The 5253-nt window shown below is 26.5% G+C and overlaps 1 pseudogene; it reads left to right on the top strand.

Moving 5' to 3' along the window:
- Positions 1 to 4938: 4938 nt before the first annotated feature.
- LOC128286064 (small nucleolar RNA R71) lies at positions 4939 to 5027 on the top strand (annotated as a pseudogene).
- Positions 5028 to 5253: the final 226 nt, after the last annotated feature.

Below are 5253 nucleotides of genomic sequence, written 5' to 3'. Positions count from 1 at the left end.
GCCAAACCCATATCTACACTAATTTCAACCTCACTTGCTATATCTAATATTTGGTTAAATTATACTTTTTGCACATTAGAATTTAATTATTTTATTTTTAATTTCAGAAATTAAATCCATCTATTTTTATATTTCATAATTTTAATCCAATTGTTAATTCAGTTAAAATTTTTTATTAAATTTAATAGTACAATATTATGAAATATAAAAAAAAACACTTAAATTGTTAGTCATATAACAAAATAAAAAATATATATATTTAATGAACCTGAATTTAATAATTAAATATTAATAAATTTAACAATTAAATTTTTATTTTTAAATTCGAAAATATAAAACTAAAATATAAGTACATAAAAGTAAAACAACTGGTTTTTAAATGTAAGAATGAGAACATAAACTAAAAAAGGCACATTTTAACCTCCATATTTTGGATGCATAGGCTCAAATATGGGTCTGATCCCCTTGCAGAAATGGTATTATTGGGCCTATTGTCTCCATTAGGTTCAAATTTGGGTTTGGTCCCTATATATTTTCGGCCATCAGTTGGGTCCTATTTTTGAATAGTAAATAATATTATTAGGCCCATTTATCTGTTAGGCCCAAATATAGATATGGGTTGGGTCCCCTATATTTCTATTGGCCTATTGTTAGGTTGAAAATATGGGTGGAGTCACTTATATTTCGAAAGTAAATAATGGTATTTTGCCGTTTGTTCTCATTAGATTCAAGAACGGGTTGGGTCCCCATATTCAATTTTAAATATTTGATATTGGGCCTAAGGTCTCCATTAGGTTCAAATATGGGTTGGGTCCGCTAATACGAATGTTAATTTACATATAGAAGTTTTTGAGAATTTTGAAATTTTATGTTTCAAGACACTTTATGTAGATGTATGATTTTTCTATGAATTTTTTCTAATTAGTAAGTTAATTTGAATTGGATTCAATGATTATTAATATAATTGTTATGTATAATTTTTAACATGTATGTTGTTATAGTTTATTGAGTGTGTATAAATTATACATGTTAGACAAGTGTCAAATATGGAATTGAGCATATCTCGTGAGCTTTATGTACATTACTTTGTATTACTATTCGATATATTGTCAATAGAAATTTTTTTGTAATGAAATTGTTATACTCTAGTAATTGGGACGGAGCAATGAACTCGCTTGTGGTCCAAAATCAAGAGTGCTTCTTGGAAATACGCTTCAGCTTGACATTAAAGAAGACTCCCACTTATTAATCAACGTGTCAGATTCCAACCACAATATCACATTTGATGTGATTAAAAACATGTTTTAGAGCCACCTTGCCTAGGCTTATTGATACATGTACGGATGAGGTGAAGATTATTCAATTCAGTTCAATTCACTCAAATTGTCAATTTTCAAGTTTGAAAAATCAGCTAAGTTGTGTTGACTTTTTGAATGGGATCTAGGTATTTATGGGTTGAGATATCTTCATAGCGTTTGAAGGTCTATTTACTGACTTCAAAACGCATTTTGAACCACTCAATTTCAAGTTCAAGAACTCAAGTTATGACCATTTTAGTGAAGACTATGCTAGCAAAATTTCTGGACTAGATTATTACGAAAATTATAAGTTTCGAGTTTTTTAATTCGAATTCAAATCATATTAGGTTCGATTTTTAGGCTTAATTTTTATTACATACGAACACAATTTTGTACTTATTAGGTATAATTATTTTATTTTTATTTATTCCAAAATTTGGAATTTTTTAATATTTTAAGTTATTTGGATGTAGTTAGTTAGCCTTTATAAAAGCCTCAATATTATTCATTAAATAGACAATTATTTTCATTAATAATGTTTTTAATTATGAAGTTAGCTTTTTGTATAAGATTTTTTTTTGTGATTTTTAGAAGTAATTTTCTTCTTGATTTTCTTTAATCAATCGTGAGAATCCATTCTTCATTCTTCAAATTGTCAAGGAATTTGATAATAAGGAATTAAACAATTGGTTTACTCGTTCCATCTATTCATCATATCCATTGGTTTACTCGTTCCATCTTTTACTCTCTTTTTTTCTTTATTATTTATTCATTGTTATCAGATTTCTTCTTTCAACGCTTTTTTTTTTATTTCTAAATTTTTTTTAGTTTATCTTTACAAGTCAAATCTTAATCATTTTTTTCGAGTCGAACAACTTAAATATAATTTTAGTTATTTATTACTTATCACATATATGAGAGACCACTTAACCAATTTTCTCAGCTTCTTATAAGAACTTAACATTCAACACCTTAGCACTAGGTCTTAAAGGTATATAAGACCCAAGGTCTAGAGTCGAAGGCAAGCTCTTTCTCTTATCCCATCCCTCTCTCGTGTCATCCCTTTTGCTTTTGATCATCTTAAATGATAAATCTTCATCTTATATCAAATAAAGTGAATCGTACATTCTCATCACTATTTTTGCACTACCTAATTATCCCTTTAACATAAAAAATAAATATAAAGCTAAATTCCATTATAACTTTTTCAACCCTAAAATATAAATCTCAACTATATCAAATAATTTATTTATTTATTTTGTTTTATACATAAAATAAAATTTGGACACGTGTATTTTATAATAAAAGAATCAGATTCCTCTTATTTAACAAAAAAAAAAAAAAGGAGCATATTTGAATAATATTTCACTATGCTGCATTATTGATGATTTTGTCTCGACCCGAATACATTCTATATAAAAGAAATTGTTGCACTCAATGAAATAACTACAAAATGACAAAAATCTTAGGAATGGAGAAGGAAAATGACGATGAGGTCCCCCGCACATTGTCGTAAGTGCTCACTCGTCAATTTTATATTTCTTTCCTCGAAATCCCCCCACCAAATCCAAAAGCCAATTAGTCTCACACACACACGTATAATATATATATATATTTATATATAACAAAGTCTAATGATGGAAATTTCACAGGTTTTTTACTCCAATATTATAAAAAAAAATTGTACACCAAAATAGGTTGTTAATTAGATTAATTATGAAAATACTATATTTTTTTAAGTTGAGCTTATCTGACAGGTTAACTTATTTTTTAATATTAAATTTTTTCATTTAAAAATTATTATTGTATTGTTTTTTTTGAGTTAGTATAGAACTTGAATATATATACGAAACATACATACATGTTGCACCTATCGACATGTTCAACTGGTTATTTTAATAATGCATATTTTATCCGGATGAAGTATGTATTAGCAGATTCACTAATATGATTATATATATATAGATATTTACGCATGTATCACATTACAAAAACAAAAATTTAAATATTTATACCTAATAAAATATGTATCTCATTACAATAATAGTTATTTTCTAAATAACATATTATTTTATAATTTTATTTCTTATTTAATATTTTAATTTAATTTTAATAACGATACTTTATCCGGATGAAATATGTATTAGTAGATTCACTAATATATATATATATATATACATATATAGATTTAAGGTCCCCATAAAGTTTTTTTTTTTTTCCATTAGTGATATGACTCATGCATGAAGAAAATATGGGCAACATGCAGGGCAAAAAAAGCAATGGCAAAGAAATTAAAAGCAATGCAACAACAAGGAGGCAGTGGGGGTGTTGCACGTACCTGACAGGCTCGACCTTTTTCGAGTATTTTTTACCTGTATAAAACCTCTATTTTTACACATATATTAATATAAATATTTAAAAAATAATAATAGTAAATTTTTAAACAAAAAAAATTAATATTAAAAAAATGAGTTGCGCCTGTCAAGAAGGCGCGACCTAAAAAAAAATACCATTTTCGTAATTAATCTGACTGACAACCCATTTTCGTGTATAAATTTTTTATTATAATATTAGGGTCAAAAACCCAAATATCACCATTCCTAGGTTGAGTGTACTTGAAAGATCGAGATATATATAAATTACTTAGAATCTTAATAAAATTGTTTGAATTATATTGAATCCTTAAATTAGATAAGTTGAATTAAAAATCGATTAAGTATCAATATAGAAAAGGGATTAAATCGATTAATTTAAAAATTTGTATGAATTGATTGAATCGAATAAAAAATATTGAATCAAGCAATTGAAATTTTTTAATTCTTTATGAATTTTTAATAATTTATTTAATCGGATTGGATGGATCGGTTAGATCAACGAATCAATGGTCTAATCAATTCAACCACCTATCTAATTTTAAAAATATTAATTTTTGATACAACAATGATTTCAACCTAAATTACTTTTTAAATAAATAAACACTTGATTAATAGTTATGTTGTATGAAAAATAATGTATTAGGTTTATTTAATTAAAATTGAAAATATATAGTTTGTGTTCAAAATTATTTTAATCAATTATGCTTTATATTTTTTTTATAGTTATCACTAGGTATAATTTTACTTATCTTTCCCGTTAAAAGCAACAAACAAATTATGCATGATAAGATTTTATTTTATTTCTTTTAAACTCAAAAATTCTCTATCACAAATTAAAGTACTGGAGTTCATTATTTTAAAAGATATCTTGACTTCACAAGACAGCCTAAAGATTGACAAATGTCACCATGATGTTTACAAATAAAAATAAAATAAATTGATTATATTTTAAATATAAAGGTTTCAATTTTTAATTGGTTTATAAAATTTAAAAGGTAAGAGTACAAAATTACAATAAGATTTAGGATTTTTATTTTTATGCTATATAAATTAGTTATTTTCATAAAAATAAATTATTTGTGAGGTGACTGTTTCACTTGGATGACTCTTAACTTTCTGCTCAAAAGAAGCTTCTAATATGTTAAGTTTAGCGTTGTTTTTAGTTACCTCTTGTTTGGGCACGAGCAATTAGAAGTCAATCGCGAGTGGATCTACAAATGGGCGTTAACCCGTTGTAGAATGCTTCCACTTCCATCCAATCTGCCATACCATGATGAGGGAAACGTCTAATGATATCTTTGAAATGTTCCCATGCTTCATACTGCGTAAAATAGGTAATGTCGTTCCTGAGCTTCACAGTTTTCGTCGGCGGGAAGCACTTAAGCAAGAACCAGGCTGCTGGTTGGTTCTAGGTAGTGATGGATCTTGGTGATAGTGAGTGTAACCATTGACTTATGACGGAAATAAAGTTAGTCTAATTAAATCATCCAATATTCTCAGGGATTTGTAAGTATTACAAACATCTAAGAAATTTTTTAGATGTAAATTCGATCCTCATTAAAATTGAGTATTTTTCTAAA

The sequence above is a fragment of the Gossypium arboreum genome, chromosome 12 (assembly GCF_025698485.1).
Source record: "Gossypium arboreum isolate Shixiya-1 chromosome 12, ASM2569848v2, whole genome shotgun sequence".
NCBI lineage: Eukaryota > Viridiplantae > Streptophyta > Magnoliopsida > Malvales > Malvaceae > Gossypium > Gossypium arboreum.
Note: the sequence above shows the minus strand (reverse complement) of the source record. Positions and strands in the feature narration are given on the sequence as shown.